Source organism: Nicotiana tabacum, chromosome 23 (genome assembly GCF_000715075.1).
Source record: "Nicotiana tabacum cultivar K326 chromosome 23, ASM71507v2, whole genome shotgun sequence".
NCBI classification, from domain to species: Eukaryota; Viridiplantae; Streptophyta; class Magnoliopsida; order Solanales; family Solanaceae; genus Nicotiana; species Nicotiana tabacum.
The window spans coordinates 73310253-73335163 of NC_134102.1; the positions used below are offsets into that span (position 1 = coordinate 73310253).

General features: G+C 37.0%; 2 long non-coding RNA genes across 2 annotated transcripts; one reads left to right on the forward strand and one right to left on the reverse strand.

Moving 5' to 3' along the window:
* Positions 1–5887: 5887 nt before the first annotated feature.
* On the reverse strand, positions 5888–9978 carry LOC107801046 (uncharacterized). Its single transcript, XR_001651546.2, has 5 exons — positions 9847–9978; positions 8924–9005; positions 7780–7897; positions 6761–7676; positions 5888–6672 (listed from the first exon to the last, which is right to left on the reverse strand). It is a non-coding gene; the product is annotated as an uncharacterized LOC107801046 (long non-coding RNA).
* An 835-nt stretch (positions 9979–10813) lies between these two features.
* Positions 10814–12226, forward strand: LOC107801045 (uncharacterized). Its single transcript, XR_012706116.1, has 3 exons — positions 10814–11256; positions 11796–11869; positions 11983–12226. It is a non-coding gene; the product is annotated as an uncharacterized LOC107801045 (long non-coding RNA).
* Positions 12227–24911: the final 12685 nt, after the last annotated feature.

Here is a 24911-nt window from a genome sequence, read left to right on the forward strand (position 1 = left end):
TATGGAGGGGCATCATTGACAAAATCCATAACACATACTAACCTTGTGTTGCTGCCTAAGAAACCACAAGTGCAAACATTCTCAAACTTAAGGCCTATAAGTCTAAGTAACTTCATCAACAAGGTAATTTCTAGGGTGTTACATGACATATTGGAGAAGATACTACCATCATTGATTTCTCCCAACCAATATGGCTTTGTGAAAGTAAGGAGTATATTTGAAAACATATTGCTCACTCAGGAGATTGTCACTGATATAAGATTGAGAGGGAAGCCATCTAATGTGGTGATCAAGCTTGATATGGCAAATGCATATGATAGGGTGTCTTGGAAATACCTACTGCATGTGTTGCGGAAAATGGGGTTTGCTGAGCATTTTATCAACATGATATAGAACTTATTGGCCAATAATTGATACTCAATACTAATCAATGTTCAAGCTCTAAGATTTTTCAAGTCCAGTAGATGGGTGAAACAAGGTGATCCTTTGTCTCCAGCATTGTTAATTCTGTCTGCAAAGGTGCTATCAAGATCATTGAATAAACTGTTTGAAGACAAGAGATTTATAAGATTTGGAATGCCAAAGTGGACTGATCCATTAAACCACTTGGCTTATGCTGATGATACAATAATTTTTGCTTCTGCTGACCCTTACTCTTTAGGGAAAGTGGTTGAAGTGCTCACACTGTATGAACAAACTTCTGGCCAGCTGATCAACAAGACAAAGAGTTCTTACTATATGCATACAAAGGTGGCAAAGAACTTAGTTGATTCTGTTGGTGGTATAACTGGATTTCAAAAAGGCAAGTTCCCATTTACTTACCTAGGGTGTCCAATCCTTTACACAAGGAGGAGGAAGGATTATTATAATGATCTCATTAAGAAAGTGAAGGCAAAACTACACTTTTGGAAAGGGAAACTACTGTCTTTTGGAGGCAAAGCTACTCTTATAACTAGTGTGCTTCAAAGTTTACCTACTCGCATCCCGTCAGTCTTGGATCTTCCTGATAATGTTCTTGAATATTTGCACAAGATGTTTGATACATTCTTTTGGAGTACTAAGGAAGAAGGCAGAAGTAGGCACTGGACCAAGTGGCTAAATTTGTGTCTCCCTAAGGAGTAAGGAGGGTTAGGGTTCAAGTCTGTATTTGATGTTTCCAAAGCCTTGTTTGCCAAGTTATGGTGGAGGTTTAGGACCTTTAAATCATTATGGTCAAAATTCATATGGAATAAATATTGCAAGAAGGAGCTGCCTATTGTGGTGCAATTTAGAGAAGGATCCCATGTGTGGAGGAAAATGTTAGAAGCAATAGATGAGGTTGAGCATGAAATTCTGTGGGAAATGAATAGGGGTTCCACAAATGTTTGGCATGAAAATTGGACTGGAATTGGAGCTTTGTATCGTGTTGTCTCTCTCCCCCCCCCCCCAGAGTTCAATATCAATGAAGAACTACAGGATGTGGTAGATTTGAGGACTGAGAATGGATGGGATGATCAACTTCTGGATCAAACTTTTCCAGAAGACATACTTGAGCACATAAGTAAAGAAGTATACTTTGATCATAGTGATGAGTACTGGGATACACCTAAGTGGATGCCAACAACTTCAGGTAAATTTACAGTTGGTAGTGCATGGCAAATCCTGAGGCATAGGGATCCTACAAATCCGGAATACAAATTATTGTGGACTAAAGGCTTACCTTTAAAAATATCTTTCTTTATTTGGAAATTATGGAGAGGAAAGGTTCCAACAGATGACTTATGGAGGAGAAATGGACATCTCACTGTTTCTAAATTTTGGTGTTGTTTACCTCCACAAGAGGAAACACTTCAGCATATTTTCCTTGCAAGTCCTACTGCTTCTAGAGTATGGAAGGTCTTCTTGCAGGCTGCTGGGGTGATGGTGAATTTGGTGCAGATTCATCAGGTGATTAGGGCATGGTGGAGTGCTAATTGTTGTGCTAAGCTCAGGCCATTGTTCCAAGTTGCCCCGACCATTATAACTTGGGAACTTTGGAAGAAGAGAAACACTATGAAGGATGGAGTAGGTGTTGTCTCTTTTAATAGGTTGGTACATAAGCTTAATAAAACACTATATTACCTTGCTAGAGTGAGATATCCTTGGCTACCAAATATTCCTCTAATTTGGCCAGATATGGTTAGATATTTTGAAGGCTATAAGCCTTATGTTATTACTAAAGGAGTTACATGGCAGCTGCCTTATAAGAGATGGTTCAAGTGCAATACTGATGGTGCTTCTAGAGGAAATCCTGGGCCAGGCTCATATGATTTTTGTGTCAGGGATAATGCTGGAGATGTGGTGTTTGTGAGGGCAGAAGAGATAGGGCTTTCAACTAATATAGTAGCTGAGGCAAAGGCAATAGTGGAAGGGCTTTCATATTATATTCAAATGCAACTGCATCCTCTCATCATTGAGACTGATTCACTGGTGCTGAAGAAGTTTATTGAGGGTGAATGGGAGGTACCTTGGAGTATTGAGAAATAAGTGAAGAAGATTAAGTAGATGAAGGAGCATTTCAATGTGATCTTTCATCATGTTCTAAGGGAGGGCAATGATGTGGCAGGAGTTTTAGCTAACCTTGTATTTTCTTTTGCATGTACAATGTCATTTCAATCATTCTATGAATTCCCTAATGTAGGAAAGACACTAATCAACCAAGAAAAGGCCCAAATCCCTAATCTTAGGGTTAGGGTTGCAAGGAAAAGAGCACCTGATTGATGATTATTATCTTGTGTATACTGCCTGACTATAATGGCTTCAAAGTTGGTTTCTTCTATATAGGGTCAAGCTATCATTCAGTGGTATTAGCATGGAAATATGCTCAGCCTGGAGGTGGTTGGACACTGTATGGAATCTCTACTGTAGGCAGGCAGCTCTTTAGGTTATACACAATGCTACAAGGTGAAGTATTCTTAACATATAGGTATTGTTGGGTGACTATCTTTGGACACAACTGTGTGTATTGTGCACTAAACATACATATGTTATTACAAGTTTGTAATAAGGTATTCAACCATGGAAACCTTGGTTTACTCAGACTGATTGCGCTGGACTGTTTTGGACAGTTTAAGTACTGTATGGACTGTATCATTTCTCAGTGGTATTAGCATTATATATTGCGCATTCTGGGGATGGTATATCACTATATGGGAAGGTGTTGTCCTGCTTGTTCTAAATTATAGATAACCCTATGTGTGTAATTGTCTGGTTGTTTGATTTTGACTATGCACAACTAGGTTACAAACTATATTGGGTCCTCGTGGTATGTACTGTCTCATGCCTATTACTAGGGCTCATATTCCTCCTTATTTCATTGAAGATGTCCCATATGCTATGGTGTAGCTATTGTGGATTCATCCATGCCTTCTCCTTTGGATTGCAAAAACTAGCGCCTTGTGAGAGCTTTGTAGGTGCTATTTGGAGTTTTTTGCAACTGGTATGTGAAATCATATGCATCATTATCAGCTGGAAGTCTTTGGCTACAGATTTTGTAATAGTTAGCTTTCATTTAGTCATTTCTACAATTGTAATAGTTAGCTCTAGAAGGCTCCTTTCTTCTTTTATTTTGACAAATTGTAAGACCTGGACCCAGTATGTGATTTATTATATATATATGGATAAGGTGGATTGCTCTGATGGTAAGCACCCTCCACTTCCAACCAAGAGGTTGTGAGTTCGAGTCACCCCAAGAGTAAGGTGGGGAGTTCTTGGAGGGAAGGATACCGAGGGTCTATTGGAAACAGCCTCTCTACCCCAGGGTAAGGGTAAGATCTGCGTACGCACTACCCTCCCCAGACCCCACTAGTGGGATTATACTGGGTTGTTGTTGTTGTTGTTGTAGATTTTCTGACTTGTAGAATTTAGTATATTTGCTAAAAAATAGAATAAGCGATCTATCCAAGGCATAGAAGGTATAGTAAATGAAATAACATGGTGCAAATAAGGCAAATTCCACCCACATGCTTACCCCATGGCCAACGCATATACACTCGTCACCTCGCATATACACCACCCACAACACATAGTCCACATAGCAAATAGACTCGATTCTATCTTAATTCCCTCAAATCAAGGTTAACCACGATACTTACCCCTTTCTAAAATGAAATCAACGATCAACCACAACTTTTCCTTTCGAATTAGCCGCCAAACCAACCGAATCTTACCAATTATTGTTCAAACAATTCAAAATAAGCTTTAGAAACTACCCACGAATTAAAAAGGTTCAATTTTGATCATATTTGAAAACGTCAACCCCGGACCCGCTAGGTCAAAATCCGAGACTCAGACCAAATCCCGATTACCCATTCACCCCAAGCCCGGTTATGTGATTTGTTTTGAAATTCGACCTCAATTTGAGGTCTAAATCTCAATCTTACAAAATCACTAAATTCTACCCAATATCCCTAATTACTACCTTGAAATTCACAGATTGAAGTTAAAGTTCATGGAAAAATATTGGAAATTTATGGAAAAAATTAAAGTTGCTTACCAATGAATTTGGGAAGAAAATATTTTTCAACAATTGCCTCTAGAGAGTTTAGGGTTGAACAATGGTGTAAAATGAGCCAAGTCCCGAAATTTTCCAATTTTACCCAGCTGCACTTGTTCGCAATTGCAGCCATCATAAAAGCGAACCACTAATTGCAATTTGCGATTAGTGTCCGAGCATGAAGAAGTCGTAGCAGTTGCAACAAATCACATTTGCGAAGAGCCCCAGCTAGCGAAGAGCCCCATCTCTCAAAACTGATGCCTCTTTCGCATTTTCGAAGGTTGCCCTGCTAAGTTAAGCGTCGCAAAAATGATTCCTATCAGATCGCATTTGCGATGCCCCCTTCGTAAAAGTGAAGATCGCAGCACCCCCCTCCCGAGATATCGCATTTGCGAGCCTGATTTCACAAAAGCAGGACTCGCATTTGTGCACCGGTCATCGCAATAACGATACCCGTAGACCTGAAGCACCAGAAAATGCATCAGCAGTTCAAAACCTTCTGAAACACATCCAAAACTCATCCAAGTCACTCGGGCTCCAATCCGAATATTCACACAAGTGTAATAACATCATACAAACTCGTTGCTAACTCAAATCATAAAAATAACATTAAATATGAAGAATCAATCATCAATATTCAAACTTTTACCTTTGAAACTCATTTTTAAAAATTTCACATAATGTGCCAAAACGCGCGCAGGTCCCCCGAAACCCCAACCAAACACGTGTACAAGTCCAAAAATATCATACGAACCTACCGAAATCGTCAAAATACGGATTTGAGGCCGTTTACCAAAAACATTGACCGCGATCAATTCTAGCCTCATTTTAAGTCAAAAATCACGTTTTATTTCAAATTTCATATAAAGGCTTTCCAAAAAAATTATATGGACCATGCACACAAGTCATATAATATCAAATGAAGTTATGAGAGGTCTCGAAATACAAAAAAAAAGGATAATACTCAAAATGACCTATCGAGTCATCACATTTCATCATCACTTTTTTTGGGTGTCACGTCAGCTTCAATGACGATGTGACTGTCTTACGAGTCATATATTTATGTTTGTTGTTTTGTTATGTTAGATCTATTTGGTGTCAACTTGTATGTGTCTTTCAACTTGTTTGTGTTTAATGTGTAATTTGTTCAATATTTTGGGTTTCATTGCTGCTTTGTGTTGTTACCTCATAGACTAATGATAATTGTGTCTTAATCGCAGCTTGAGTACAATATAATGTTGGTTTATAAATTAGACATAGATAAATTATAACTGGTGGAATATATGGACAATTAAGTCACATAACTGGACATAATTCAGCAACATAACACAAGATATAAGTAAACACATGATGTCCACTGTCAACAACAATCAGTTAAAACTGCCAAAAACATTAATTTATAACCAACATAATTCAATAACATTCAATTAGAACTACCAAAAACTGCTAAGTACAATTACATGGATAAAAGGGATGTCACCTTATAACCCCAAAAAGTGTCACCACCCAGGTAATAACATGACATCCACTGTCAACAGTTAAATAACCTAAAAAATAATATAAGAGTATTGTCACATGCAGTAATTACATCACATTAGACACCAAAAACTATCACAATATTCACAAGTTTAGATCTATGAATTGCTATTTCCTTTTCTTACCATCAACTTGGTCATTCTTTGTCTCTCCAGTTGGTTTCATGTTATAGCAGCATTCCCTCTCCATGTGAGATTCTTTGATGAGTATGGAATTTGTGTTGGCTTACTCACACCATTGGCACTTTTTCCTGTTGGTGCCCCAACTTGCTCCCTCATTAGGAGTCTAGTAGTTACCTCTGACACACTCCTTGGAATTAGAGGGGGTTGGGGGGGGGGGGGTCTAGATTGTCAAATTCTGGATAATCAAAATTTGAAAATGCAAATATAATGTTGATGAATTGCTTTCTTGGCACATATGGTGTTGGCATAAACTTGTATTGGGGTCTTGCACTGCTACTGGATTGACTTGCTAGACTGGATTGGGGTGCTGTTAACTGCAACTCTTCTTTAATGGTCAGCCTTGCAGAAGGTGTAGATTTGGCCATGTTTCTTTTACTATCTTTATCAAACAATGATCTTAGCCTCTTCTTTATCTTACTTTGGTTGCTTTTCTTTAACATGCTATCAAAGTAAAAAAAATAAATTAAAAGCAAGGAATGCAGTAATATACCAATTAGGTCAAAGTACTAGTGTAGTAGAATCAGATTACCTTTTGACATCCCCTTGAATTATGCCCGGACTGTCCACATATAGAACAAGTCATCACCCTTCATTTTCTAGATTGAGACCACTTCCTTTGCCTACTAGTTGACTCATTCTTTTCTCTAATTTTCTTCACTCTAGGACTACTAGCCATCTTCACCATCACTGGTGGCTCCATTGCATGAGTTGGGTCTACCTTTCAGAACTTCTCTCCTCTAATTGGTTATAACTTATGTGAATAAGTTAAGAGAAAATCTTCCTTGGTGTACCACTGATGAATCCCATTCAAAGGGTCTAATTTCTTATGTAGCAATGCTATGATAGTACAATGACATGGGATTCTAGTGAGGTCCCATGTCCTGAAAGTACACCTTTTTAATTTTAGGTTCACACTGTGCTTTTTAGGTCCTTCATTCACCTCATAACCCAATTCCCCATTGAAGTCAACAATATATTTATATGTAATCTTTAAGAACTAGTTTTACAACTTCATAGTTTGATGACTAAACTCTCATGCCCATATCATCACATCACTTTCATGCTCTCTCAACATATTCATCATTTTAACCTTTATGTCCTCAAGCATCTTTATAATAGGCTTGTGCCTAGCATCCAATATCCATGAATTCAAGGACTTGATTAAGTTATTGTCAACTTGTTGGTTCTTGAATACTGTGTCAAAGTATGATCTACACCATGACTTGGGAGGATACCCTCAACAACTCTTTAATAACTTCTTTATTCAACTTCCCCCAAGTTCTTCAATTGGTCCTTAAAGTCTTCATCATAACTGTTCCATGAACACCACGGAAATTACTTCTTCAACTCCCCATCACTTCATTGCACTAGTTATCCTCCATGTGCCTCACACAGGATCTGTGGGGTACATCGCGAATGACATCTTGAATTGCCTCTATTAAGCCCTACATATGAGTTGTGAAAAATAAATATTTAAGATAGATTTAAAATTAAAAGTAATTATTAAACAACAAAATTTAAAATTTTGGTAAAAGAAAAATGCAGTACCTTCTGCATGTATGACATAAATGTGAATCTTTCCCCCAGTGTGAGGTCTAATGAATTCGTCAACAAGGACAGGAATCAGTTCCAGGTGACTTTCATTTTTTATCCACAATAGCCCAAGCTATAACATAAAAATGCTTCATTGAGTCAACAGCAACAACGATTAAGAGTTGGCCTTTTCCTTTTCCTTTTAAGAATGTTCTATTCAAGCCAATAAAGGGTCTTAGCCCACTATTAAACCCCTAGATCATGAAAATAGATATGCATCCTAGAAAATCTTCTCTTGCCTTTAGCGAGTGCATCCTTGGATATGTTAATTATCACATCAATTCGTGGATTAATTAGCCATAATTAATTAGCATATGCCTCTAGTTTATTATAATTAAACATAAAACTACCATAAAGAATTTTTAAGGTCATTCTTTTGGCTCTCTTACATTTTGAATGACTAACATTAATGTTGAATGTAGTTTTCAGAGCAGCTTTCATCTCCTTAACCTTTATTTTGGGATTCTCCTGCAATTTGGTCTTTAGATATTGTGCTATGATAGTATAATCAACCCTATGGTTATCCAAAGAAGGGTTACACTTATGCTTTGCCTTCATTGTTTTAATTCTAACCCCAACACAATTTTTATCCTTAGAAATGTGAAAAATAAAGGGGCAGCTACCTCACAAGTATACCTTAGCCTCTTAGTATCACTTTTAACCTCTACCATAACAATAAGCTAAACAATACATATTTATCACTTTTTGAGCCTCATGTATATCCTTGAATGTCATTTTCTTATACAGTTCCTTGTATTCAGTCAACCTATCAGAAATATCCCTTTTTTTTGTAGTGCAAGTGTCTCTAACTCTTCAGAATCATAATACGACTGTCAACTATCATCTTTACTTTCATTTGAACTACAATTAGTGGCAACCTCATTATCTACCGTGGATGATTCAGTGTGGTCGACAATATTAGGAACATTAGCACCCATTTCACTATCCTCTACAGTTAACAGATTAATGATATTGAATTGGTTAGAAACAAAATATAGTAAAGTCCTAATTCACCAACATACCCTAGCTTGGAGGTATATTCATTTTCTATATTTATGAAACAGAGAAGGTCAGAATCATATTGTTTCTAGGTGTGTACCACTTTTCTTGAATATACCACTTCTGACAAGCTAATCCAGTCACTTCCATGATAGTAGGTCCACATTAACCATCTCTATAATCTGCAAAACAAATAATAGAAAAGGATAAAAAACAAATAAACGAAGAATATACATAAGCATAACTAAGAGACATTTATGAAATTACGATTGGCAATATGGGGGACCACATAATTAAATAACAAATTAAATAAAAAAAGTAAATCACACATCACTTTTTCCAACTAGAAAACCAGTAGAAAATAATAAAGGGTAGGCACATAAATTAGATAAAGTAAAAAAGAAGAGAATAAAAGATTTGTGAAGTTTCACATATTAAAGGAGATAGTTGTGTCTTAACCTCAATAAACAAAGTATACGGGGACCATATTATAAAATTAAGTGAACAAGATTCAATAAAGAAATCAGTAATGTCCAACCTTCTTAAAGACACATGCATTCTAAATTGGGAATCACATACCCTCATTTTTGCTACAAACAAATAATAATAACTAGTGAAATACCCCTCCCAAAAGATATACAACAAACAACTACTGAAAATCTTAAACTAAGAAAATTCAGCTTTAAAACTCGTGAAACTCTAAACCTAAAACACCAACACCACAAATAAACCATAACCCACAAACCAAAAATAATAATACCTCAAAAATCGATGAGAAGTAGAAAGAAAACAATGATGCAAACAAAAAAAATAACAACTACCCTGAACTAAATAACTGGTAGCACCCGGATCAAATACATACATTTACATGAAGACCTAAACCCAAAATCGTCAAGGTACAAATAGAAATCCTAAATTTAGTAACACAAACCCTCGAACAGAAAACAAGTTAAATACAAGAAACGAAGAAAAAATAAAAGAAGAAAACAAAATTAAAGTTTGATAGAAGTAGAAAAGTTGTACCTTTGAAGAATTTTACAGCCAAATCGGTAATAGGAGCTTCATGCCCTAAATCGCATTTCCATTATGCTCTCAGAATAATCTAAAGTATGAGCATATTTCTAAAATAACCTAGTTGAGAGTTTATATATAAATGCCAAAAATGGATCTGGATAACGGGTCAGGGGTTATTTTGTAATGGACTCATTTTTAAATATAGCCTCTAATACATGGTGGACAACCGTTTAAAATACATGCAATTTTATCAGGTTTGGTAACAGTAGGCCTCTAAGTAGGCTGATAGTATAACAAGGGATAATCTTGTACTATTTATCAAATTAAAGGGGTATATTAGTCACTTTGCCCTTTTTAGATACATTCTGAGAGATCCACCTAGCATCATCATCTTCTTCTTTCAAGTCCACTTCATCGATGACCACCGCATCACAACTTTCTCATTCTATTGAAAAATATTACTGCTTTATTTATTACTTCATCCGAAAAAATCCAACAACATTGATGACATGAAACTCTTAAACCCAAATTGAAACAAGCTTGGCCTAAAATAAATACTTTCAGAAAAGGAAAACTCAAATCTTTTTTTCTTTTTAGTTTTCCAATTGCGTTCGGTACTTTTATTGGAGTGAATTTTTGTTACATCCATTAAAGAAAAATGCTCCTTACCAAGATTTTTTTTCAGTTTCCAAACAATAAATAGATCTATAGTAATATGGAGATTGATTTGGTTTTAAGATCTACGAACAAGAGAGAACCATAAATTTTTTATTATATATTATATAGAAAAAGGGTAGAAGAGTCATTTCGCTCAGCCATAAAGTGCTTGCCTGTTTGTAACTCTGTTATTGATCTTTTCAGCCATCGCCTCTCTTCATCTTCTTTTCTTACCTACTTCTCAATTCTATTCGCTCTTCTTAGGTGTGGTGTTAAATTTTTAGGTTAGCTAACTTTCGATATTTGCTCAAATTTCTCTTTTTTTTTAAATCTGTATATACTTTTGTAGGTTTCTAAAAAATCTTATAGTATGACTCTTCGTATGAAACAATAGTGGACTTCTCATTATGGGTTTTGAAAAATAAATTTTCTGCTAAATCTTAGCTCATTTTCCCTCAATCTGTCGGATTCTCCATCCTTGTCATATTTGATTTAAATTTCATTTTTTTAAAAGTTTCGATCGGAGTTTTTGGGATTTGAAAGTAAGGCAGGCATAAGGGAGAAGAACTCCCTCAATCTGTTGGATGCTCCGTCTGTTCAAGTGAATACAATCTAATCTTCAATTAACTTTCATGGGAGAACTGCAATTTACTATGAAGAAACCTATCTTCTTTGGTTATAAAAAGTTATAGTGACAATTCATTTTTGTTTCAGTACCAACCTTCTCAATATTCAATTTCTTATGAGAGGCACATTCATAAGGTGAGGATTTTATGTACTTCAATAACATTACATTATTGGCGTAGGATTATCGTTGTACTTAGAAAGATTAAAAAGCATGTGCTTTGTACTTCCTACACAACCCAAGGTAAGCAAGAAATAGTACCTCTCTTCTTGATTTCTCAGTTGCATGTCCATTACTGCTTTATTTGTTGCTGTAAAATTTCGCCTTTCTCCGGCTTTTTGTTTGGGAATGTCTATTACTGATGCTTTTGTTACTTTGTTTTGTTTCATGTTATTTACTTCAGCGTTTTGCTCTTTGTTGTGGTAGTTGTACGTTCGTTTGTATGTTCAGCACTTCGGAGCCCGATAAATGTTGCTCTTTTATTGTCTTTCATTTTTTCTTATTTTTTTCGTATTGAGGAGTCAAAAGGATTCTGTTTTAGTATCTATGTGTGTATATTTGTATGTTTGATATATGGTTTTGTCATGCTTATATAATAGGTACTACATGTTTTATGTTATCTATTGAAAGACTAAATATCTATTTTCTGTACATACTGAAGTGCAATGATTTACAGATATTGTGACAAAGTTCATTGAGAGACTTATTGAGGCTTATTCCAGGTTGCAATATCAGAATAGTTTTCCTGAGGTGATCTATCTTTAGTTGCTTCATTCACTTTTTTTGTTCACATATTACGCTGCTAAGATAACAAGAGTTCCAATATTTAATTCTAACATGTTATCTTTTGTACTGAACGTCAGGTTAAAGTTGTCTTGAGTGTTGATGTTTCTGGTGAAACACTATGCCAAGATCGCGTTAATTTCAGGTCTTCCATTTGAACTATGTCCCATCTCTCTATTTCAATACTGGAATTTTCTTTTCATTAGTAGCACTAACAACTATGCATTCAAAGCTCCATACATAAGTTGGAAATGGATGAAGCTTGATAGATTAGTCTAATTTGTATATTTTGGTTAAACTAGAAAACTTCTTATAATGAGTTACACTACACTACAAGTCTCTTCTGTGTAGCTTGCTCACCTCTTCTGAAAGAAAATAATAAATTTCCATGAGATTCTCTGCAGTGTTGCGCCTAAGACTAAATACAACTTTTATTAGTTCCTCAATATGGGATGACTTATCATTTTTATTTGATAGAGATAGAAAATTATCAGTATAGAAATGGCATACGAAAGTACTATAGAGCCTTAAAAAATTGGTTCTATACAAGTAACACCCAAATATCTATACTAATCAAGTCCGTATAAGTGCACCAAAATTTCATTAGATATCATAGACATGCCCTCATATGAACAAAATTATTGTCCACAACTTCAAGGCTTTCTTGTTCATTTCCCTTCAAAGTACGCACGTAATTAATAGTCAAGGAATTACATCCAATGGAGCAAGACTTTAGGTTTCATGTCTTTTATCTAAGGTTTAGGCTTAAAGATCTATATTTGAGATTCAAAATTAACCATAATAATTATTTTTTTGGTATAGTCACTCTTCCTTGAAGATTAATTGCACTTTGTGAAAGATGTATCTTTATTCAATTGAATCAAAATTTAGTGAATTACTAAAAGGAACCTTCTTGATAACAAACAAATGCACATGGATGAAAGATTTATATGTCAGTTTTATCTTTGTTATATTTTATTATTTGTAGTAGATTATCTCTTATCGCAGGATACTAAATCTTAGAAACCAAAATAGTCGGAACAAATCGATTGCATGAAACTGACACATTATGCTTAACATCTAGTCAGTTTGAGACGGTTGCATACAACTTATTCAAGGATACAGAATACACTCTTGGTCTTAAACATCTATATGATTTTTTGCCGAAAGATGTAGGACCAAAAATCAAAAGACGAAAAGCCTGAAAATTTTTCTTTTGATTATCTTGGTCTAGCTTTAGCTTAAATGTTCGTGCTTGTCCCTCAATGTGTAATTCTCTTCCTTCCCACCCGGAGTGGGAGTGATGGGAGGACAATGACCCAAAAATTAATCCTGCAATTATGATATCCTTATTATCAGTATTTTCCAATTCTTACAAACTTTCGTCTCATGCACTGGAATTTAGCGCGGAGCTTTGTGATTTGAGGATTTACATTGCTGGAATACTTAGTCTGAACCCTTCACTAGAGCTTCGGTCTATCTGCATTGTTCAAAATGGGGCATATAAGAAACTATGTTACTCATTTAGATATCTTAAATCAGAAATGCTTGATATTTTTCCAGTAAGAAGATTTTAATGGTAATTAATTAATGTGCCTTATAAAGATATCATGCTCAATAACTAACTAATACTAAGTTTATCCACAATCAGAAATAGACTAAGTAATCTCCGCCAACTAGCTCAACCCTGTGAACCTGCAGTTTTAACCACACACCTCACTTACTTGATCTATTATTAATCTTTGGTAAAAGTGAGCAATTAAACATTTTTTTACCATATTGACATGATCTTATATCTCTCTGAACTCATGTTCATATGCTTAATGTTCTTCAACATTCCAATCTGACGTATGTCATCATCCATTGCAATGTCAATCTTGCTATGGATAAACGATGTTGAAGAAGTGATTTTTGTCAAAAGAAATTAGTTTTTCCTCGTAATGTTTTCTAGAAAGGTTGGTTAGAAAACTAATCACTTTGCTAAAAAGGTAAAATTGTACAAATCAGTATTTGGATAGAGTATGGAAAGAACACAGTATGTGCTTTGGATGAGGAGCAGCTGGTTTTCGCATTGATGCATAGCTCTTTCGGATAAAACCTTTACATTTTATTAGTTGCTCAGCTATCCTACTCAGAGTATCACCTGTGTTTAAAGGTTAAAATTCAACCAAACTATATAAAAAGCAAATATGACTTCCTGTTTAAAACGTTGATGCTTGACTACCTACTAATTCAATTCTCATGTTTCTATTCTTTTTCTCTACTCCTTTCAGTTATACCCTTTTCTATTTTTATAATAAAAAAAATAAGGTGAGCTAAGGTTAAGAAATAATCTCTACAGGTATTAATACTTTTTCAAAGATCGCAAAAAGGAGGCTAATCGTTGCACGGTGGCTGCATTACATTTTGCTAATAGATAAATACAACAACAACCCAGTATAATCCCACTAGTGGGGTCTGGGGAGGGTAGTGTGTACACAGACCCTCGGCTCCCTCCCTCCAAGAACTCTCCACCTTGCTCTTGGGGTGACTTGAACTCGCAACCTCTTGGTTGGAAGTGGAGGGTGCTTACCACTAGAGCAACCCACTCTGGCTAATAGATAAATAGTGTATGGGTATATAAGTTAATCTCGTGGATGTAAAGAACATGCCATTTTGCAACCACACAACGTAAACAATATGAATTTCTCATGGATGTAAAGAATATGCCATTTTGCAACCATACAACTTAAACAATATGAATTTCTCATGGATGTAAAGAATATGTCATTTTGCAACCATACAACTTAAACAATATGAATTTCTCATGGATGTAAAGAATGTCTCATTTCGCAACTGCACATTATCCACGAATAGATGTTTTGTTAGCTTTTTTACGGCTTGAAAAACTTTGCTCCTAAAGGAATGTAAATACTATGACATAATTAATATGCAATGCTATATATTTGGTTTGATATTTATTTAGGGTGATTCCATCTCTTTTTTCTACAATTTCATGTGAATAGAGAAATCATAAATGATTATTCCAACTGTACAACATTAGGCCCGTGGTAAACTACCACGCGGGCCAAAACTCATCTAGTACATAAATAGACACTTGAAATTGGCCCCAACTGTCGGTTTGACATTCAAACTGTCACGATCCAAAATTTCATCACAGGCATCGTGATGACACTTAGTTTCTAAAACTAGATTAGTCGATTTTAATAACAACTCAAGCCTTTTCTTTTGTATAGATAATCAAAACCAACATCAAAAATAATTATAACAACCTCCCAAGACTGGTAATACTGAGTTACGAACTCTAACTGAATACATGGAATGATCTCGAAGATCGAATACAATACTGTTCGAACAAGAGTTGATAGCATAATAAAATAGAAAGACTACAAGGGACTGCGATGACCAAGCAGCTCTACCTTGAATCCTTGCGATCACACCTTAATCTCTGTACGAATATGATATCTCTAATACCTGGCTCTGCACAAAAATGTACAGAAGTATAGTATGAGTACACCACAGTTGGTACCCAGTAAGTATCAAGACTAACCTCGGTGGAGTAGTGATGAGGTACAATCAAGATACTCGCTAGTCAAATAACCTGTGCAATAGAGCAGTATACAATAGTACTGAAAAATAACTAGCAATGATAGCAACAAAATCAACCAGTGATATAAACAACAAGGCAGCAAGAACATCATAATTATTGCTCAAACGAATAAGTAACACAAGTATAACAAATAATCAAGTCCTTCAAATATAAATCTTCCACGTATAATTCTTTTCAAATAAATATATTTCGAATATACTTCTTTCAAATAAGTATCTTTCGAATATAACTCTTTCAAATAAGTATCTTTCGAATATAATTCTTTCAAATAAATATCTTTCGAATATAATTTTTTTAAATAAAAATCACTCTGTGTCACCTCATTTCATAATCATAAAATACGGGTCTCAGCCCACTTTCATATTTTCATAACACGGGTCTCAACCCAATTTAATATTTCCACGGCACCTCGTTCCCATATTTCTATCATAACCGCACGGACAACTCATGTGTCAATAATAAAAATTATTATATTTCCCCAGCACCTCGTGCCCACATTTCATACCCCATCTGCACGGACAGTTCACGTGCCAATAATAGAAACCGCCTAGCAATAGCCACATGTTCACAATTTCAACATGAATCAGACTATTATCAAGTTTACCGAAACAACAAGACAAGTTGCACAAGAGATAAAAATAAACACAAAAAAAATCACAACATCACATAAAAATCACCAACACAATAATCCCACATCATCACGTATCATCCCTGACAATAGTCACCCTTATCTCTCCTATAGCCACATGTATCACTCCATAATAATAGCCACCCTTATCCCTCCGCCCTGACAATACTAATAGACAGCCTTATCTCTCTTATAGCCACCCTTATCTCTCCGCCCTGACAATATCAATAGCCACCCTTATGGCTCTTATAGGCACCTTTAGCTCTCCTATAGGCACCCTTATCTCTACTTATAATAGCCTCCCTTATCTCTCCTCCCACACAATACCCCAATACACATAAAAACAGTGATATGCCACAGTCACGACCCAAAATTCCCACTTTCGGGATCGTGATGACGCCTAACATTTCACTTGCTAGGCAACCCAATGTTAGAATTATTTTAACCATTTTTTAACAATTTAATTTAATTAATAATAAAAAAACTAATAACTGGAATAAAATATGAAATAAAGTGAGTAAACCATAATAATAGCGATGTCTAAATACCATCCCAGAACTGGTGTCACAGATGCACGGGCTACTAGAATAATACAAATAAGGGTCTGAATGAAAATAAAGCTGTCTAACAGAAATACACTGCTAAAATAAAGTAGATGGGGACTTCAGAGTTGCGAACGTCGTGCAGCTATACCTCAAGTCTCCTGTGGATAGCTGAATCCGAGCAAATCTACTGTACACCGCTGGGACCAACTCCGGTATTTGCAGAAGAAGTGCCGAGTGTAGTATGAATACAACTGACCTAGCCCATGTACCCACTAAGTAACGAGCCTAACCTCGACGAAGCAGTGACAAGGCTAATGCAGGTCACTTACATTAACCTGTACGCAATAATAATAATAACAACAATATAGTAGAACAGGAATAGAAATTAAACCAGTAAATCATATCAACAATCAAGCCAACTCGGCAGTCATAACCAATTATTACTTAAATTACTTTTTGTTGCGGCGTGCAACCCTATCCCACAATATATTCATATTCAATTCCGTTATTGCGTGCAACCCGATCCCACAATATATTTATTTTTATTTAATTTCGTTGCGGCGTACAACCCGATTCTCAATATATCTTTTCAATCAATTCTGTTGCGTCGTGCAATCCGCTCCTCCAATATATTCACTTTCAATCAATTATGTTGCAGCGTGCAACCTTCTCCTCCAATATATTCACTTTCATTTCTGTTGCGGCGTGCAATCCGCTTCTCAATAATATAATTTACCAATTCTTATAAAAGAAATTATTCCAATAAATGCAATAATTAATATGAAATTGTAAGACAACAAGCTTATAATAATTATGATTTATTTAGAAACAAGTGATGAGAAGTAGCAACTAATTGTGAAAATTAAGGAGGAAATAGACAATTTAATATTTAGTATGCTAAATGTCAAGTAACAATGAAGTCACATAAATCAAATAAGCATGTAGCAAACATAGCATGGATTCAAGGCATAATATTGAGCAAGGAATATGAGAGAAATAATTAATATAATAATTAATTCATGATTCAAAATAATTTATGATTTCCAGATAAATGTGCAAATAATCAATTTGACGACGTATAGGCACTCATCACCTCGCATATACGTCGTTACACATGAAATTCATGTAACAATAATTCAAGGGTTCTATTCCCTCAAGTCAAGGTTAACCACGACACTTACCTCGCTTCGCAACCAAATTCAAGATTCCAATAAACCTTTGCCTCGCGAATTGATATCCGAAAGATTCAAATCTAGTCACAAACAATTCAATATTCTCAACACGAATCGTAGGAATTAATTCCATATGAAATTACTAATTTTCCGGATTAAAATCCAAAATTTATTTAAGAACCCGACAGTGGGACCCATATCTCGAATCATGAAAAAACTCATAAAATCCGAACACCAGTTTCGATACGAGTTTAACCATATAAAAATTATCGAATTGCGATATCGGATTGGCTTTCAAATCTTAAATTTTTATTTTTGGAAGATTTTATAAAAATCTGATTTTTCTTCCATAAATTCACGGATTCATGATGTAAATGAGTATAGAATCATGAAATATAACTAATTTCAGATAAAGAATACTCACCCAACTCAAACTCGTGAAAAATGCCTCTGAAATCGCCCAAAACCGAGGTCTAAAACTCTAAAAATGAACAAAAATGTCGGACTCCAGACATATATATTCTGTCCAAGCAAGTCGCATCTGTGAGATGCGACTTGTCTAACTATTTTCAAGCCAAATATTGCGGTATCAGCCTTCAGTCAATCAATCATAGCTTTCTGTACAAATGTCCACATGATGAATGGTTTATCTTTCTGGAAACTAGAATCAAAAGACTACAACTTTCATGTTTTGATAATTTTCAGATTCTTTATATATTGCGAGATATAAGCTTCGAAAGTCAGCCCTGTGCATCAAAAATTTCTGGCGATGCACACTGCCAGGCAAACAAAAACTGTATTACTAGCCTTCAGCCAATCGATCATAACTTTCTGTTTAAATATCTAAATGATAAATGGCTTATATTTCTGGAAACTAGAATCAAAGGACTACAACCTTTATGTTTTGATAACTTCGAGATTCCTTATATATTGCGAGATATAGGTTTCCAAAGTCAGCCCTATGCATCAGAAATTTCTGGCGATGCACACTGCCAGGCAAACAAAAACTGCATTACCAGCCTTCAGTTAATCGATCATAACTTTATGTAGAAATGTCCAAATGATGGATGATTTATCTTTCTGGAAACTAGAATCAAAAGGTTGTTTTGATAATGTCCAGATTCCTTATAAATTGCGAGATAGAAGCTTCCAAGATCAGCTCTGCGGATCAGAAATTTCGCACACTGCTGTCAAAAACTAGCAGTTAAAAATGACTTAAAAATAGTCTGAAACCACTCCAAAACTCACCCGAGCCCCTCGGGACCCCGTCCGAACACACCAACAAGTCTCAGTTTATATTATGGACCTACTCGAGATCTTAAATTACACATAACAACGACGAAACTACAAAGTGCGCGTCGATTCAGACTTATGGGTTTATGAAATTTTCAATTCTATAACTCGCGCCAAAACATGCCAAATCAATTCGGAATGAACTCAAATTTTGCATGCAAGTCATAAATGACATAATGGAGATTTTTCAATTTCCAGAATTGAATTCCAACCGCGATATCAATAAAGTTAACTCCCGGTCATACTTTCCAAAAATCTTCTATTTTCCAACTTTTGCCAAAATGCGCCGAATTGTCCTACGGACTTCCAAATCCAAATCCGAATATGCGCCTAAGTCCGAAATCACCATACGAAGATATTGGAATCATCAAAATTCCAATCTGGGATCGTTTGCTCAAAAGTCAAATCTCCGGTCAAATTTTAGAAATTCAAGCTTTATAAAATCAAACCTTTTATTTTTTTCAAAAAACTAACGGAAAATGTGCCTACGTACCTCGGAGTAACTTCAAATTTTGTACATAAGTCATAAATATTGTTACGAAGCTGATCAAACTCTCGGAATCTAAATCGGGACCTGGTATAAACAAAAAACCAATTATGACCAAATTTAAGAATTTTTAAACCTTTAAATTTCTAATTTCCGTTAAATGCCGATAATTTGAGCTAGGGACCTTCGAATTCGATTTCGGGCATACGCCCAAGTCCCAAATCACGATACTGACCTAGTGGAACTGTCAAAGCACTGATCCGGGTCCGTTGGCTCAAAACTTTGACCGAAGTCAACTCAATTGAGTTTTAAAGCTCTATTTCACATTTTAATCAATTTTTCATATAAAAACTTTTTCGAAAAATTTACGAACTATGCACGCAAGTCGAGGAATGTAGAATAGTGCTTTTCGATGTCTCAGAACAGAGAAATGAATATTTAAAATTAAAGATGACATATTGGCTCATCACATTCTCCACCTCTAAAACAAACGTTCGTTCTCGAACCGAGTTAGAAAAATACCTGAGCTGGTGAAAAGGTGGGGATATCTACTCCGCATGTCCCGCTCAGACTCCTAGGTAGCTGCCTCAATTGGCTGACCTCTCCATTGCACCCTAACTGAGGGGTAATTTTTAGACCTTAACTGTCGGACCTGCCAGGCTAGGATAGCTACCAGCTCCTCCTCATAAGTCAAATCTTTGTCCAATTGGACTAAGCGAAAATCTAACACATGGGACGGATCACCATGATATTTTCGGAGCATAAATACATGGAACACCGGATGAACTGCTGATAAACTAGGTGGTAGTGCAAGCTTGTAGGGTACTTCACCCACCCTTTCAAGAATTTCAAAGGGTCCGATATACCCAGGGCTTAACTTGCCCTTCTTTCCGAATCTCATTACTCCTTTCATAGGTGAAACCCGAAGCAATACTCTTTCTCCAGTCATGAATGCAACATCACGAATGTTACGGTCGGCATAACGCTTTTGCCTAGACTAAGCTGTGCGAAGTCGATCATGGATAACCTTAACCTTATCCAAGGCATCCTATACCAAATCAGTACCCAACAACCGAGCCTCTCCCGGTTTAAACCAGCCAACTGGCGAACGACATCGCTTCCCGTATAATGCTTCATACGGAGCCATCTGAATGCTCAATTGGTAGCTGTTATTATAGGAAAACTCTGCAAGTGGAAAGAACCGATCCCAAGAACCTCTAAAATATATAATACAAATGCGAAGCATATCTTCCAAGCGCATGAACAATGGCTGCCAATTCTAAGTCATGAACAGGATAATTCTTCTCATGAAATTTCAACTGCCGCGATACATATCCAATCACCCTACCATCTTGCATCAATACTGCAACGAGTCCAATACGAGATGCATCACAATATACCGTGTATGATCTTGAACCTGTGGGCAATACCAACACTGACGCCGTAGTCAAAGCAGTCTTAAGCTTCTGAAAGCTCAACTCACACTCGTCTGACCATCTGAATGGAGCACCTTTCTGGGTCAGTGTGGTCAATGGGTTTTCTATAGATGAAAACCTTTCCACGAACCGGTGATGATAACCTGCAAGACCCAGAAAACTCCGAATCTCTATAGCTGAAGTAGGTCTAGGCCAGTTATGAACTGCCTCATTCTTCTTAGGGTCCACTTTTATGCCATGTGGCGATACAACATGACCCAAAATGGCAACTGAGTCTAACTAAAACTCGCATTTGAAAATTTTTGCATATAATTGATTATCCCTCAAAGTCTGAAGCACAATCCGAAGATGTTTCTCATGTTGCTCTCGACTGCTGGAGTAAGTCAAGATGTCATCAATGAATACAACCACAAAGGAATCCATATAGGGCTTGAACACCTGGTTCATCAAATCCATAAATGCTGCTAGGGCATTTGTCAACCCAAATGACATCACTAGAAATTCATAATGCCCATAACTTGTCTGAAAAGCTGTCTTAGGGACATCAGATGCCTTAATCTTCACCATGATATTTCCGGACCATAGATACATGGAACACCGGATGTATTGCTGATATACTAGGTGGTAGTGCAAGCTTGTAGGCTACTTCACCCACCCTTTCAAGAATTTCAAAGGGCCCGATATACTTGGGGCTTAACTTGCCCTTCTTTTCGAATCTCATTACACCTTTCATAGGTGAAACCCAGAGCAATACTCTTCTCCAGTCATGAATGCAACATCACGAACCTTACGGTCGGCATAACGCTTTTGCCTAGACTGAGATATGCGAAGTCGATCCTGGATAACCTTGACCTTATCCAAGGCATCCTGTACCAAATCAGTACCCAACAACCGAGCCTCTCCCGGTTATAACCAGCCAACTGGCGAACATCATCACCTCCCGTATAATGCTTCATACGGAGCCATTTGAATGCTCGATTGGTAGTTGTTATTATAGGCAAACTCTAAAAGTGGCAAGAACTGATCCTAAGAACATCCAAAATATATAATACAAGCGCGAAGCATATCTTCCAATATCTGAATAGTGCGCTCTAATTGTCCGTCTGTCTGTGGATGAAATGTTGTACTCAACTCAACCCGCGTGCCTAACTCACATTGTACAGCCCTCCAGAAGTGCGAGGTGAACTGTGTACCTCGATCTGAAATAATAAACACGGGCACACCGTGAAGGCGGACAATCTCACGAATGTAAATATCAGCTAACCGCTCTGAAAAATAGGTAATTGCCACTGGAATGAAATGTGCTGACTTGGTCAACCTGTCCATAATGATCCATATTGCGTCGAACTTCTTCTGAGTCAGTGGGAGTCCAACAACAAAATTCATAGTGATACGCTCCCACTTCCACTCAGGATGTTCTAACTTCTGAAGCAAACCACCAGGTCTCTGATGCTCGTACTAAACTTACTGACAATTCAAACACCGAGCTACATATGCAACTATATCCTTTTTCATTTTTCTCCACCAATAATGTTGTTGCAAATCTTGATACATTTTGGCGGCACCCGGATGAATAGAATACAGGGAACTGTGGGCCTCTTCAAGAATTAATTCACGAAGCCCATCCACATTAGGAACACTAATACGACCCTGCATCCGGAGAACTTCATCATCTCCCACAACAACTTGCTTAGCACCACCGTGCTGCACCGTGCCCTTAAGGACAAGCAAATGAGGATCATCATACTATCGCTCTCTGATGCACTCATATAAATAAGACCGAGCAATTGTGCAAGCTAAAACCCGACTGGGGTCCGAAATATCTAACCTTACAAACTGATTGGCCAAAGTCTAAACATCTGCAGCTAGCGGCCTCTCACCAATTGGAATATATACAAGGCTGCCCATACTCACAACCTTTCTACTCAAAGCATCGGCCACCACATTAGCCTTTCCCGGGTGATACAAAATGGTAATATCATAATCTTTCAACTGCTCCAACCATCTTCTGTGCCTCAAATTGAGATCTTTTTGTTTGAATAGATATTGTAGACTATGATGATATGTGAATACTTCACACGACACGCCGTAAAGGTAGTGCTTCCATATCTTCAGCACATGAACAATGGCTGCCAATTCTAAGTCATGAACATGATAATTCTTCTCATGATATTTCAACTGTCGCGATGCATATGCAATCACCCTGCCATCTTGTATCAACACTGCACAGAGTCCATTACGAGATGCATCACAATACACCGTGTACGCTCCTGAACTTGTGGGTAACACCAATACTGATGCCGTAGTCAAAGCAGTCTTGAGCTTCTGAAAGCTCAACTCACACTCATCTGACCATATGAATGGAGCACCCTTCTGGGTCAGTCTGGTCAATGGGTTTGCTATAGATGAAAACCCTTTCACGAACCGGCGATAATAACCTGCCAGACCCAGAAAACTCCGAATCTCTGTGGTGAAGTAGGTCTAGGCCAGTTTTGAACTGCCCCAATCTTCTTAGGGTCCACTTTTATGCCTTCTAGCTATACAACATGCCCCAAAAAGGCAACTGAGTCTAACCAAAACTCGCATTTTGAAAATTTGGCATATAATTGATTATCCCTCAAAGTCTAAAGCATAATCCGAAGATGTTGCTCATGCTCCTCTCGACTGCTGGAATAAATCAAGATGTCATCAATGAATACAACCTCAAAGGAATCCAGATAAAGCTTGAACACCCGGTTCATCAAATCCATAAATGCTACTGGGGCATTTGTCGGCCCAAATGACATCACAAGAAATTTATAATGCCCATACCGAGTTCGAAAAGTTGTCTTAGGGGCATCAGATGTCGTAATCTCCAACTAATGATAGCTAGACCTCAATTCAATCTTCGAAAATACCTTGGCACCCTGAAGATGATCGAATAAGTCAACAATTCTAGGCAAAGGATACTTTTTCTTGATAGTAGCCTTGTTCAACTGTTGATAATCTCTACACATCCGCATTGAACCATCTTTCTTCTTCACAAACAACATTGGTGCACCGCAGGGCGAGACACTAGGTCTAGTGAATCCCTGATCAAGCAAGTCTTGTAACTGCTCCTTCAATTCTTTCAACTCCGGCGAGTCCACACGGTATGGTTGAATAGAAATGGCCTGAGGGCCCGTAGCCAAATCAATACAGAAGTCAATATCTCTGTCGGGTGGCATCTCCGACAAATCTACAGGAAATACTTCTGGCACTGAGTCCATATAAGGAACATTCGCACTGGGATCACGAATATAAGCCAAATAGGCTAGACACCCCTTCTCGACCATACGCCAAACCTTAATATAAGAAATAACCCTACTGGTAGAATGACCAAGAGTTCCTTTCCACTCTAATCGAGGTAACCCCGACATGGCTAAGGTCACCGTCTTGGCATGAAAATCCAATATAACATGATAAGGTAATAGGCAATCTATACCCAGTATGATGTCAAAATCTACCATGTCGAGAAGTAGAAGATCCACACCAGTCTCAAGACTCCCAATAGTAACCACGCACGAATGATAGACATGATCTACCATAGCAGAATCTCCCACTGGCGTGGGCACATATACATTCGCACACAGAGAATCATGAGGCACAACCATATATGAAGCAAAGTAGGAGGACATATAGGAGTAAGTAGATCATGGATCAAATAGAACTGAGGCATCTCTATGGCAAAATGGAACAATACCTGTGATCACGGTGTCGGATGACTCGTCCTCAGGCCTAGCTGGGAAAGCATAGAATCGGGGCTGAGCCCCACCTATCTGAACTACATCTCTGGGAGAAGCCATAGCTCGCTGGAATC